This window comes from Phyllobates terribilis, unplaced genomic scaffold (genome assembly GCF_046119375.1).
Source record: "Phyllobates terribilis strain yellow unplaced genomic scaffold, ASM4611937v1 Scaffold_9__5_contigs__length_417890890, whole genome shotgun sequence".
Classification (NCBI taxonomy): domain Eukaryota; kingdom Metazoa; phylum Chordata; class Amphibia; order Anura; family Dendrobatidae; genus Phyllobates; species Phyllobates terribilis.
The window spans coordinates 296,575,866-296,590,922 of NW_027362769.1; the positions used below are offsets into that span (position 1 = coordinate 296,575,866).

The window sequence follows — 15,057 nt, forward strand, 5'->3', positions numbered from 1 at the left end:
TCTCACCGTGGGCCAATATGCCATACGGTTCCGCACCCTCGCTTCTGAGCTTGCCTGGGAAAATGAGGCTCTTGTGTCTGTCTTCTGGGAGGGTCTTTCCGGTCGGATTAAGGACGAGTTAGCTGGTCGGGACATTCCTACCACTCTGGATGACCTGGTGTCACTAGCTACCCGGATTGGCATCCGGTTCCAAGAACGTGCCAAAGAGACTGCCTGGGAGAAAGACTTTTCTTGCTCTGCTCCTACTTCCCTGAGACCTGCCTCTCAACCAGTCACTCCGCGGGCGCTCTCGCCTGAACCTATGCAGATTGACCAGACCAAGATGGTCAGATCTCGCCAAGAATCTCGCTGAGCCGAGGGAAGCTGTTTCTATTGCGGCAGTATGGAGTACTTCATCCGTTCCTGCCCGGAAAATCCGGGAAACGCCAGTGTCTAGGACCGCTCGGAGAGGTCGTCCTAGACAAAAGTAAGCCCTCTCCGTCTCTGACTTTACCGGTCTCTATTGCTTGGGGAGAAAACCGTCACTTTGAACTCGCCCACCTGGATTCTGGAGCTGCTGGAAACCTCATCTCCCAGTCTCTGGTAGAGAGATACCGTATTCCCACCAAGTCCCTGGCTGAACCATTGTCAGTCGCCTCCGTGGATGGAAGACTTCTCTCGGAGACCATCCTGCTCATCACTGAACCCATAACCCTGCAGGTGGGAATGCTGCACTCTGAGGAAATCTCATTCCATGTGCTGTCCGGACTATCTCACTCCCTGTTGCTAGGTCTACCTTGGCTCCAGACACACGAACCCGTATTGAACTGGCGTTCCGGTGAAGTACTCTGATGGGGTCCAGACTGCCATAGGACCTGCCTGGTTCCGGTCCGCCCAGCTCGCCCTCCGCCAACTCCAGCTAATTTACCAGGTCTCCTGGCTCCTTACTGGCCCTATGCGGACGTCTTCCGTAAGAAGGAAGCAGAGACGTTGCCACCCCATAGGCCATATGACTGCCCGATCGACCTGGTACCTGGCACCACTCCTCCCCGTGGGCGTATCTACCCGTTGTCTGCAGCCGAGACCCGGGCCATGTCTGAGTACATTGAAGAGAATCTGGCTAGGGGATTTATCCGAAAATCTACCTCCCCGGCTGGAGCCGGATTCTTCTTTGTCAAAAAGAATGACGGCTCGCTACGTCCCTGTATTGACTACAGTGGACTCAATCTCATCACAGTAAAAAACAAATACCCCCTGCCGCTGATCTCCGAATTGTTTGACCGTCTCAAGGGCGCCAGGATCTTCTCCAAGCTGGATCTACGAGGAGCATATAACCTGGTCCGTATCCGTCAAGGAGACGAGTGGAAGACGGCATTCAATACCCGGGACGGTCACTATGAGTACCTTGTGATGCCCTTCGGTCTCTGTAATGCTCCCGCTGTTTTTCAAGAACTAGTCAACGACATCTTCCGTGACCTCCTGTACTCCTGCGTAGTGGTATACCTGGACGATATCTTGGTCTTCTCTCCGGATCTCCCCACACACCGAAGGGATGTTCGTCAGGTCCTGCTTAGGCTTCGGCAGAACCACCTCTATGCCAAATACGAGAAGTGCCTCTTCGACCAGACCTCCCTACCATTCTTGGGCTATGTCATCTCGCAGACAGGTCTGCAAATGGATCCCGAGAAGCTCTCTTCCGTTCTAAAATGGCCTCGTCCTGAAGGTTTGAAGGCGATACAGCGATTCCTGGGCTTCGCTAATTACTATCGTCTTTTCATCCCACACTTCTCGTCTCGGACTGCTCCCATATCTGCACTTACCCGTAAGGGGGCTAATCCCAGGACATGGTCGCCTGAAGCCGAGGAGGCCTTCCTTTCCTTAAAGAAAGCCTTCGCCTCTGCTCCCGTCCTGCACCGTCCGGACTGTAATAAACAATTCTATCTGGAGGTTGATGCCTCCTCCTCCGGAGCCGGAGCGGTACTCACCCAAAGATCTTCTACCGGGAGAATGGTAACCTGCGGCTTCTTCTCCAAAATCTTCTCCTCGTCTGAGCGCAACTACTCCATAGGAGACCGTGAATTGTTAGCCATCAAATTGGCACTGGGGGAGTGGCGCTATCTGCTTGAAGGGGCTCTCTACCCGGTAAATATCTACACAGATCACAAAAACCTGACATATCTCCAAAATGCCCAGAGACTCAATCCTCGCCAGGTCGGTGGTCGTTGTTTTTTGCCCGCTTCGACTTCATTCTTCATTTCCATCCGGCGGACAAGAACGTCAAAGCTGATGCCTTGTCCCGGTCCTTCCTGTCCTCCGATCAAGAGGAGGAGCCTATGCACATCATCGACTCCTCCAAGGTGATGAATGTGGCCCCCTTGGATCTGACTCGTCTCCCACCCGGTAAGACGTTTGTAGCTGTACCAGATCGGGAGAGGGTTCTTCGCTGGAGACATTCTTCTAAACTAGCTGGCCAAAAGAAGACCTTCCAACTCATTACCCGGCATTACTGGTGGCCTACCCTGCGTAAGGACGTGGTAGACTTCATCGCGGCCTGCCCATCCTGTGCCCGTAACAAAGTTCCCAGACATCTACCAGCCGGCCATCTCCTGCCCCTTCCCGTACCTGCTGCTCCTTGGCAGCACATTGCTATTGACTTTATCACCGATCTTCCTATTTCTGCCGGTTGTACAGTCATTTGGGTTGTCGCTGACCGCTAATCTAAGATGGCCCACTTCATTCCCCTGCCTGGTCTCCCATCTGCACCCGAGCTGGCTAAAGACTTTATCCGCCACATCTTCCGTCTCCATGGCCTGCCCCTCCACATCGTGTCGGATCGTGGGGTTCAGTTCACTTCACACTTCTGGAGAGCCACATGTAAGCTGCTAGACATCACCCTGGACTTCTCTGCTTACCACCCACAGTCCAATGGTCAAGTGGAGCGGATCAATCAAATCCTGACCAGTTACCTCCGGCACTTCGTTAATGCACACCATTCAGACTGGGTGGATCTCCTACCATGGGCCGAGTTCTCTTACAATAACCATGAGAGCGAATCCTCTTCCAAATCCCCGTTCTTTATAGTCGGTGGCCAACATCCCCGGATTCCACTTCCTGTCTCCATTTCTGTGGACAACCCTGCTGCGGAGTCTCTTGTCAGCGAATTTTCTACTATTTGGGAGAGTACCAGGTCTGCTCTTCTTCTGTCCTCTGAGCGGATGAAGAGATATGCTGATAAGAGACGTCTGGATCCGCCTCAATTCCGTCCAGGAGACAAGGTTTGGCTTTCGTCCAAACATGTGCGGCTCAAAGTACCCTCCTTCAAGTTGGGCCCTCGATTCATCGGTCCCTTCGAAGTCCTCAGGCAAATTAACCCTGTGGCCTACAAATTAAAACTCCCGGCCACCCTACGGATTCCCAACTCCTTCCACATATCTCTCCTCAAACCCGTTGTCTTTAACTCTTTTTCCAATAATCCAGGTGCCCCTCCAGCTCGGGTTTCCACTGATGACGTCTTTGAGGTAGAGAGTATTCTGGCCCCCAAGAGGGTAAGAGGAAAGACCTTTTTTCTGGTAGATTGGAAGGGGTTTGGTCCTGAGGAGAGAACTTGGGAACCGAGGGAGAAAATCAACGCCCCGCTTCTCCTTGAAAAATTTCTTTCTGGCCAAAAAAAGAGGGGTCCTAAAGGGGGGGGTACTGTAGCATCGGTGTCTCTGCCCCGTACTAGGCAGAGACGCCGTCCCTCTCACCTCCCCGCTCCTGGCGCGGCGTCCTCCAGCGCTTCTCTCCCCGCTGCTTCCGGCACGTACTCCTTCCCCGGCAGTGTGCTTAGGGTGCGCGCACGCGCTCCTCCTCTCTTAATGGGACCGCGCGCACCGTCCTAAGGAGTCCTCGGCCAATTGCCGGAGGACCTCCCATATATAAGGCACCTCCTCCAAAATGGAGGTGCCCGAGCAATGTTGTTGCAAAGCCTTCACTCTGCTTCAGCCCTCAGGTCCGGTTACCAGTTACCTGCCAGTCACCTACCAGATTCCTGCTTGTTACCTGCCAGTCACCTGCCAGATTCCTGCCTGTTACCTGCCAGTCACCTGCCAGATTCATGCTTGATACCTGCCTGATATCCGCTTACCTGCTTGCAAGCCTGCGGTCCGACGGTCTGCCCTCCGACACCTGTCAGTCTGTCTATGGACCAGCCTGCCCGCTCACCTGGGAGCGCTCACCAGCCACCAGCCTGCTGTCCTTCTACCCAGAGACTGTCCCTGTCACTTGCCGTGACTACCTGCCCTTCTACCCAGAGACTGTCCCTGTCACTTGCTGTGACTACCTGCCCTTCTACCCAGAGACTGTCCCAGTCACTTGCCGTGACTACCTGCCCGTCTTCCCTGGGAGCCACCCGCTTCCTTACAAGGACTGCCCCCTTGTATAGTTGCTCAGAGGTTCCACCTCCAAGACCCGTTACATGAACCTAGTTTACGATGACTGGATAAAGCTTTATTTTAATTAGACTGAGGAAACCATGGATATTAAGGCATGCTGAGGATTTTTAAATTTGTTACATGTCCTATTTGTAGCATAATTTGACACTGATCTCACCCTTTCTAATGTAATGCATCATATGAGTGTTCTGCCATCAAGTTGCAGCAGAATCTACTGAAGAATATTTGCACTACTTACTGAACATAACCTTATTTTCTCTAAAGCAAGCATATTATCCACATGTTATCATTACTGCACTGAGCTTTCTATTCACTAAAGTATGATCAGCTATAAAATAAACAAAGCCCTTACTAATTGATATTCATTACAAATAATACCCAGTCTCCTTCTGTCACTCATCATTTGTAGACAAATTGTAATAAATATAAGGACGGCAATATAATCCATACAACTGGTTAATTCATTGCTTGAACTTAGTCCGTGGGAAAAAAAATTAAACCTTTAAATAATTACTTTTTATTGGTTGGGAAGCTATCTTTCTGTAAAATACATAACCTGTTTTACCTACACATACATGTGATTTAGACCTCTAAATCTCAAGATAACTTTCAATATACTACTAATTCCCCACATCATAATCACCAATTCCATTAAGTTCTCCTTTGAGTACAAATACTAAGTTGGTTTCTCTATTTAGTGCTGCTCATTTGATTTCTTTTTGTTTATCATGCATGTAATTAGCATAGTGATGTTCAGACTTCATTTGCATTCCACTGCACACTTGCAAATGGGATTCCTAAAACTTTAGTTAAGACAGAACGTTATATCCCAGTATGATTTCAATGATGAGTATTGATTTATTAATCATGTATTTTACATTACATTACATGTATTTGAAATATTAATAAATGCTATTTTTATGAAGGCAAATGTGAAACCTGTTGCACACTATTTGCGCCTAATTAATGTAATTATTTAAGGTGTTGCAAAATTAGAAAAATGGATGTCTTTTTTCCAGAAACTGTGTGATTATTGTTTGTGGACTGACATTGAAGCTCAGGCCCATTTACTTGTATTATCAGATACTGGCCATTGAAAGGAGTGGTATCATTTCTCAAGTAAAAACAGAGCAGGAATATATATTGCAAATGCTTTGTTAGCACTAGTTATGAAACAAGATTAATGTAAAGTGAGTAATTTAGTAACCTTTCTATATACCCTTGCGGACCTGCACTTTTGCTATATGAAAAACTCAATTACCGAGCAAGTGAAAAAAGGAAAAGTTTGTGGAACGAGATTAATACTCAGGAAATAAAGCACAATAATATATAAAATCGTTAATATATTATATGTAGTAAATATAAGGCTTGCTTCACACAACTGGACCGTGCTCAGAACACAATACCAGCCCCAACTGCTGGGTCTCCTGACCGAAGCTAACTGCTTCATAGGCAGATATTGGAATCCTGGCATGGTCCTTGTTTCAGCAACATGTGAAACCAACTTTTGAAGTTTAATCTCCTGCAGTGTTGTTAGCATATTGCAGAAAATAATACAAATATTAACCTGGTTAGAGTTGAACATGTTTGAAAATGGACAATAAAGAACATTTGGACTCAACAGTTACTTTCCCTTCAATTAGTTAAATGAGGTAATTTACTTTGGAAAATTATGGACAACTATATTTATTTCTTCTATGAGATTTATTCCACTTTAGGTTACACAAGACACTGACAGTAGCTGACTTGGATAGTGGGCACAGTGCAGCAACACAAAGAGTCACATGTGCTCCATTTTGGTATATACACTGTGTGCAGAATTATTAGACAAGTTGTATTTTAGAGGATTATTTTTATTATTGATCAACAACTATGTTCTCAATCAACCCAAAAAACTCATAAATATCCAAGCTTAATATTTTTGGAAGTTGGAGTGTGGTTTTTTTAGATTTGGCTATCTTAGGAGGATATCTGTTTGTGCAGGTAACTATTACTGTGCAAAATAATTAGGCAACTTAATAAAAAACAAATATAATCCCATCTCACTTGTTTATTTTCACCAGGTAAACCAATATCAGTGCACAAAATTTAGAAATAACATTTCTGACATGCAAAAATAAAAACCCCAAAAATTAGTGATCAATATAGCCACATTTCTTTATGATGACACTCAACAGCCTTCCATCCATATATTCTGTCAGTAGCTTGATCTATTTTTGATCAATATTGGTGCAGCAGCCACCACAGCCTCCCAGACAGTGTTCCGAGAGGTGTACTGTTTTCCCTCCCTGTAGATCTCACATTTTATGATGGACCACAGGTTCTCTATGGGGTTCAGATCAGGTGAACAAGGGGGCCATGTCATTATTTTTTCTTCTTTTAGATATTTACTGGCCAGCCACACTGTGGAGTAGTTGGATGCATGTGATGGAGCATTGTCCTGCATGAAAATCATGTTTTTCTTGAACGATACTGACTTCTTCCTGCACCACTGCTTGAAGAAGTTGTCTTCCAGAAACTGGCAGTAGGTCTGGGAGTTGAGCTTCACTCCATCCTCAACCCGAAAAGGTCCCACAAGTTCATCTTTGATGATACCAGCCCATACCAGTACCCCACTTCCACCTTGCTGGCATCTGAGTCGGAGTGGAGCTCTCTGCCCTTTACTGATCCAGCCTCTGGCCCATCCATCTGGCCCATGTAGAGTCACTCTCATTTCATCAGTCCATAAAACCTTTGAAAAATCAGTCTTAAGATATTTCTTGGTCCATTCTTGACGTTTTATCTTATGTTTCTTGTTCAAATGTGGTCATTTTTCAGCCTTCCTTACCTTGGCCATGTCCCTGAGTATCGCACACCTTGTGCTTTTTGATACTCCAGTAACGTTGGAGCTCGGAAATATGGCAAAACTGGTGGCGAATGGCATCTTGGCAGCTTCATGCTGGATTTTCCTCAATTCATGGGCAGTTATTTTGCGCCTTTTTTGGCCAACACGCTTCTTGCGACCTTGTTGGCTATTTGCCATGAAACGCTTGATTGTTCGGTGATCACGCTTCAAAAGTTTGGAAATTTCAAGACTGCTGCATCCCTCTGCAAGACATCTCACAATTTTGGACTTTTCAGAGCCCATTAAATCTCTCTTCTGACCCATTTAGGAAGTTGCCTAATAATTAAGCACACCTTATATAGGGTGTAGATGTCATTAGTCAACACTCCTCCTCATTACAGAGATGCACATCACCAGATTTACTTAATTGGTAGTTGGCTCTCAAGCCTATGCAGCTTGGAGTAGGACAACATGTATAAAAAGCATCATGTGATCAAAATACTCATTTGCCTAATAATTCTGCACACAGTGTACAGTATATGCTCCCAATGGGTATATATATTAGGGTGACAGAAAAAACATGTTTGCGTAAATTTTTAGGTCTCATCCCTGGGAATAATTCCCTTTGGTGTGATTGTAACATCCACAAAATTTTGTAACATTGCAACATTGTTTACTGGTGGCTCAATCATCACAAAACTAACAATTATTTGTAATAAATGTTTTGCAGCAAAGTAAATGTACAATTTTACAGTAGTTTCACTTTTTTTTTTAATGAAACATGCTTTATTTGGTTTAGGATAGTCATGGCGATAATTCTCCACACACTGGAGACTGAACTGTTTTTGGTCTTCTTGTGTGCTCAGTGATGAATTGAATGTACTCATGAGTGCAATGGAGTGTTTGGCGGCATCATTTACGATTTTCAATCCGGCGACTTTTTAGGATGCATCAATGTAACTTGCATTAGTGTGCCACAGACAAGGATCTTGATGAAGAGAATATTGGTTTATATCTAATGCAAGGAACAGTTTTTTTGTGCTGGAGGACATGAAGTGATGAAGCTCTTGGGTGACACAAGTCTCCGGCAAGCTGCACGCGAGTTGAGCAGACATCATTGCCTTCCTTTTGCAGAGCAGTACCATCTCAACATTTTCTGCGGTTGGAACCTCACTGTCAAAAAAAAAACAGACTCACCAATATCTCACTGAGGTACCACAGGTGTCTGTTTAAAGTTTTTATTGCTGTCACAGCAATAGGCGCATTGATTAGTTTGTATGCTATGAGTTCTTGCAGTAATGTCAAGTAGTGATGAGCGAACACGCTCGCCACTACTCGGTACTCGCCCGAGCATCATGGTGCTAGACAAGCTCGGCAAGTATTTCCGGGTTGCTCAGGTGGGCGCTCGGGTCCCCGCCCTGCATGTTTGGCACTCTTTAGAGAGCCAATGAACATGCAGGGATTGCCTGCTACGCACTGTAATGCCATAGCCATGTTGGTTGTGGCATTACAGTGATTGGCTGCCCGCATAGCATCATCAGGTCTATTTAAGACCCGGTGATGCTAGGCTCGTCACAGTCTACCCTGGAAACAGGCAGAGTAGGGAGAGCTGCTGCTGTGTGAGGGAGAGATTTGCTTGTTTATTAGTTAGTGTAGGTATTCCACAACATATCTATATATCCATATGAACTAACAGTCCTTCTGAGGACTAATTCAGCTGCATATATTCAGTGGTGATAGCAGGAGTAAAGCCCCCATCACACTAAGCGAGATTGCTAGCGAGATCGCTGCTGAGTCACAAGTTTTGTGATGCAACAGCGATTCCGCTAGCGATCTCGTTATGTCTGACAGGCAGCAACGATCAGGCCCCTTCTGTGAGATCGCTGATCATTACAAAGCTTCCTGGACCATTCCTTGGTCGTTGCGCTTACGCTGGGCAGTGTGCATCGCTGTATGTGACACCTAACCAACGAACTCGTTAGCGATTCAGAACAGAGACACGTAGGCGTGCATAAATTGGACTTTTCCGCGCCCCTCATCCCCGATTGGTGGTCGCTACAGCGCTCTCATTTCCAGCCGTGCATAAAGAAGACAACAGAATAGCGATTCCATCCTTTGTTTCTGACCTCGTGCTTGATTGCAGATCCTAGCAGAACTCTCCGGGCTGTTGATATATGTTCATTGGATAAGGATTTTGCGGATCTTTGTAGCGTTGTCCGGCTGTGACTCCACTTTGAAGAAATCAGGCATCTTTAGCGAGGTAGGTATTGTTTGGGGTCTCAAATGAGTTTCCATTTTTAATTCATTTATAGGACATCTACCAATTACCTGTTAGCATTGCTCTTCAGGGAGGGAGGTCTTGGCTTCTATCTGTATGTATATGCTTTTGCATGGGCAGATATTTTAGGGGTCTCGTGCACACACACCCACACAGCACGTTTTCTGACATGCTGTCCTGGCCAACCGCTTCAGAGTTTTTCTGTCACGCTCACTAACGGAATGGAACACGGTTTTCCATGATATTTTGCATGTACAGTTTAAATACTTGCGTTAATTGTTTTTTTGAAAGTGTTCTCATCTTTTCATTTTGTGTTTGCAGTTTGCACATCATGAACGACGGGCAGCGTGCTATTGTGGTTGCTGCATTGCTGTTTGAGGAAGCTCGGCATATAGATGAGACAAGCGAGCTACAGAGGCGTTCCAAACGAAAGCGTCGCATGTGGACCAGAGAGTGGCTGCAGAAGAGGTCTGAATTGTCCCACATGCAGCTTGTAAGAGAGCTTCAGTAGAAGAATCCTCATGATTTCCGCAACTATCTGAGGATGTCAGAGGAATCATTTAAAGTGTTACTGGAAAGAGTTGCGCCACGTATTCAATGGAAGGATACAGCGATGCGTGCTGCCATTCCGGCAGATGAAAGATTGGCAGTCACGCTGCGATTCCTGGCCACTGGACGCTCACTGCAAGACTTGCATTTTTCTTCAGCCACTTCAAGGCCCATGCTCAGCGATCTAATTCCGGAGACATGTGATGCCATTTTCCACAGTCTACGTAGCTACATACAGTTTCCCAACACGGAGGAGGAATGGAAAAAGATTGCCTCTGATTTTGAGCAGCTGTGGCAGTTCCCTAACTGTGGTAGGGCTTTGGACGGGAAACATGTCCGGATCACTCAGCCACCAAATAGTCGATCCTATTTTTATAATTATAAGGGATATTTCAGCATCATCCTGATGGCCCTTGTTAACGCCAACTACGAATTTATAAATGTAGATGTTGGCATGAACGGCAGGGTTTCTGATGGTGGTGTTTTAGAGCACACACTTTTTGGAGAGCAATTGGACAACTGTGACCTACACTTGCCTCCCAACTCTGAGACTACAGGTAACCTTAATTTTGTTTTTGTCGGCGATGAAGCCTTCCCACTTCATCCCAATCTTATTAAACCGTTCCCCCAAAAAAGTCTGACCCAGGAAGAAGAATTTTCAATTATCATTTGTCAAGGGCACGTCATGTTGTAGAAAATGCCTTTGGTATCATGGCCAACCGCTTCAGAATTTTTCATACGCTAATTAACATGAATCTTACATCAATAGACTCTGTTGTTTTGGCCTGTTGCACGCTTCACAACTTTCTTCGTCGACGTGATGCAATTATGTACTGTCCGCCTGGCTTTGTGGACTCTGTGGACCTAGTCAATGGGAAAGTGCAGCTCGGTGAATGGCGTTCAAACGATCCTGCAATTGCAGGCCTTCAACCAGTGGGACATGGCAGAAACACCCATGATGCGAAGACCTGCCGCGACAACTACTGCCAGTATTTCAACGGTCCTGGTGCTGTTACTTGGCAGCATCAGAACTTATAGTGGGCAACTGCTGACATTTATACACTACTTTCACTTTTGTAATGATTTGTCTAATAAACTGTGTTTTATTTTGCAAAAGCTTCGTTCCTCATTGTTTCAGTAGTAAGGGCCCGTATACACATAGGTGTACTCCAGGGGCGTACATAGGAATCATGGGGCCCCATAGCAGAAGTTCTAATTGGGCCCCCCCTCCAAAAAAAAAAAAATGTTAATAATTGTCGGGGACACAGAAGAGCAGATCTCACAACTTTCCAGCCTTTGAATATCAATTTTCTACCTTGCTGAACTCCTGAATTCCTCTTTCATAGCCCCATAAAATGTGATGCCAACAAAAGTGTCCCCCTTAACACAGTATAATACACATCCATAGTCATAGACACACAAGTATGCATACCTATCTAAAAATATAAATATATATCCACACCTAAAACCACTAAGACACCAGTGTTCCCGTGAGACCAGAGACGCTGTACTAATAATGCGTCATCTGTAGAACGCAGCAGCATCTCCAGTTTGACAGAGACACGTAAAATTCGTGTCGCAGCTCGTGCGTGCAGCAGCGTCCTCTAATAAACCGCGCGGGCATTGTGGGCGACGTTAATTCGTCGTGGGCGTGGTTTCGGGCGTTGATGCGTCGTGGGCGTGTTTTACGATGTATTTGCGGCCTAGCTTGTTAGGAAAGGCGGCAATATGGCGGCCAGGAGGCATGCATCTCCATGGGGGGACGCAGAGGTGCGCTACCTCATAGCACAGCTGGATGCTAAAGATTATCATTGCCATGAGCACTCACAACATCCAGTGCTCCATAAGCAGGCGGTGCTGCGGAGTATAGGACGGGGCCTGGACCAAAGATTTGGGGTGCAGCGCTCCGCTACCCAGATCCGGAAGAAGCTGGCGGATTTGAGGTACAGATCTAGTGAACGTATTACCAGCTTCCGGTCACAGACCCTGTCCCATCGTGGTGAGTGGTTTTAAAATAGGTTAGCACAGTATATGGCAGCACATGAGTTACAACTGCAATTACAGTGCAGTACCTCAGGTATGTAATGTTATTTGTTCTCCAGCACCTGCAGACCCAGAGCCCCAGCAGGAGTCATCTACAAGCTGGCCAGCATCACTCCAAGATATGGGTGTAGCTTCATCTTACGGTAATGCTTTCACATAAAATACGCTCCATACAACTTGTTTAGTATAGGGCTGTCATGTACTATGAAGTGTTGTGTCTTTCCCTAGCTGGTGATGCCAGAGGATCCGGATGGTCCATAAGCTCTTCATCACCAGAGCAAACCAAAAACCGTAAGTATTAAATAACAAACATGTACTTGATAGGCTGAGTGCCCACGATGCGTTTTTAATGCGTTTCTGCAGCGTTTTTGCAGCTGCGGAAACGCATTAAAAACGCATGGGTAGAAGGGCAGCAATGTTCCCCAATGATAATCCGCATGTGCTGTGCACATGCTGCAGAAATTTCCGCTGCGGATTATCATTGCGGAAAAAAAACATCAATACCAATTATTTTGCGGAAGTTTTGTGTTTTTGCCGCCATTGACTTGCATTTGAACGCGCCAATTCCGCAAGATTGCATCTGTACTTGCACAATTGGCACGTTCTAATGTGCGGATGGTACCCGGGTGTGGTGCATCGTGGGCACATAGCCTTAATTAGATGAATGTACAGAATTATTTGTCTTACGTTTAACAATTACCTCCGTAGAAATCCCTACTTTAGACGATCTCCTGGCGTCACAGCGGAGACTAAGCGAAGCAGTCCAACAGCGCAGAGTGATGCTTGGAAGATTTGTAGGGGCCCAACAGCGTCGCGGCAGCCAATAATTTTTTTTGTTGTTGTTGTTAATATTTTTGGGTTGGTTGTTGTTATATTTATTTTATTTTTATAAAAAAAAATTAAAGTTTATATCCACTGTTGTGTACACTTTGTTACAAACAAATAAGATGTTTCATCACTCACACCCATTATATGTATGCATCTTTATAGATCAGGGGTCTCAAACACGTGGCCCGCGTGTACATACATATATATATGTATGCATCTGTATAGATCAGGGGTCTCAAACACGCGGCCCGCGTGTAGATACATATATATATGTATGCATCTGTATAGATCAGGGGTCTCAAACACGCGGCCCGCGGGCCGCATGCGGCCCCTCCGGCTGCTTCATGCGGCCTGCAGGCACAGACCCCGTAACTATCGCGGCTCTTTCCAGCAGCCGCCAACATCAGCGATGTAGTGCAGAGTATTGCTGTGCGGAGACTGGCTCTCTGCACAGCAACACCAGTGCCAGCCGCCGGCCTATCAGAGGCCAGCAGCTGACCTCTGCGTCTCTGCGCAGCGGCGTATGATGTCACTGCCATGCGCAGATGTCAGCTGCTGGCCTCTCATAGGCCGGCGGCTGACACTGGTATTGCTGTGCAGAGAGCCTGTCTCTGCGCGGCAGTACACTGCACTACAGAGCTGATGTCTGCGGCTGCTGGAGAGAGCCGCGATCATTACAGGGTCTGTGCCTGCGGGCCACAGGTGCAGAGGACGCCGAGGGAACGGAGGACAGGTGAGATTTTTTTTTTTCCCTCTGTGATGCGAAATACAGCACGGGGGGACCTGTGCTCAGTATGGGAGGGGGGCACTGTGATCAGTATGGGGGGACGGAGACCCTGAGTGCTGTACGGGGGGGTATGGGGACCCTGAGGGCTGTATGGGGGGACGGGGACCCTGTGCGCAATATGGGGGGGGCCTGGATGGGGGACATGTCTGCAACATAAGGACCAGGATGGGGGACCATGTCTGCAATATGGGGAACCTGGAGGGGAGACCATGTCTGCAGTATGGGGGACCTGCATGGGAGACCATGTCTGCAATATGGGGGACCTGGATGGGAGACCATGTCTGCAAGATGAGGACCAGTTCAAAAGGTGTATAGAAAATAAAATGGTATCACTAAAAATGTCACTTTGTTGTGCAAATAATGTGGACCCCCAAATTAAATGTTTTTCCGTGTGCGGCCCATATGCCCAGCTGAGTTTGAGACCCCTGGTATAGATGCACCCAGTCCATTACCCCGCCTAGTAGACCTGCTAATAACTTTATGCTGAAGTCAGTAAAGCAGGCTGCAAGTCTTAATTCAAAAAACATTTTTATTATGAACAAATATTTGAATAAATAAACAATAAAATTAACTATAAATTAAACAATAACTTAACAATTTAAACATTTTACTTAAACCCTACAAGGAAAACATCACTAAAGCTCTTGATACTGGTTTTCCGCATTTAAAAATCCTTGGCTTGGCAGAGTAGAGAGTTCTTCAAGGAACGAATTTGAAAACCTGGGATATTGGGGGGTGGGGGGTCAAGCGGCAGGTTTTGTTGCGGTACAAATTGTCGCACTGGTGTGCTACGCTGTGGTTCCGGCATTTGTGGCCATGCCTGCCTTGCACAAGGATCACGGTCAATCCTACTATGTACTGTTGATGTTTGATTGAGTTGACCGGCTGCCGCTTTATTTAAAGTCTCGAAAATGACCCTTTCGGCATGGATCCTCTGTGTGGCATCCAGCTTGTGAAGTCGATCAGTGGCAAAGTTGGCAAAGCTGTCCATGCCCGAGTCGGTCTGCTGGCTTAAAATTTTCTTGGCCAAAGAGAGTAGCTCTGTCGATGGTGACAAGGCTGCCTTTCTCTTATTACGTGAGTTGATTACTCGCTGAGGTGCAGTAACTGAGTTGAGGGTGCAGGGTCTTGACTCGACCCCTCAGTAGCCTCCGCCAGGCTAGGTTCATCACCCAGGATGTCGTCACTTGTGGTTGACATATCTTGCTGATGTTGCTGCGGGAACAGAAAATTAATGTTAATGTTAAATCCAAAAATTATTTTACAATATCCAGCACCACACCACAGAAATGTGTTGGCATTGGATATATCATATAGCAGTACAGGATATGAAATG

The 15,057-nt window shown here is 46.4% G+C and overlaps 1 pseudogene; it reads left to right on the plus strand.

The window, feature by feature from the left end:
• Window positions 1-9,845: 9,845 nt before the first annotated feature.
• LOC141161342 (uncharacterized) lies at window positions 9,846-14,736 on the plus strand (annotated as a pseudogene).
• The last annotated feature ends 321 nt before the right edge of the window (window positions 14,737-15,057 follow it).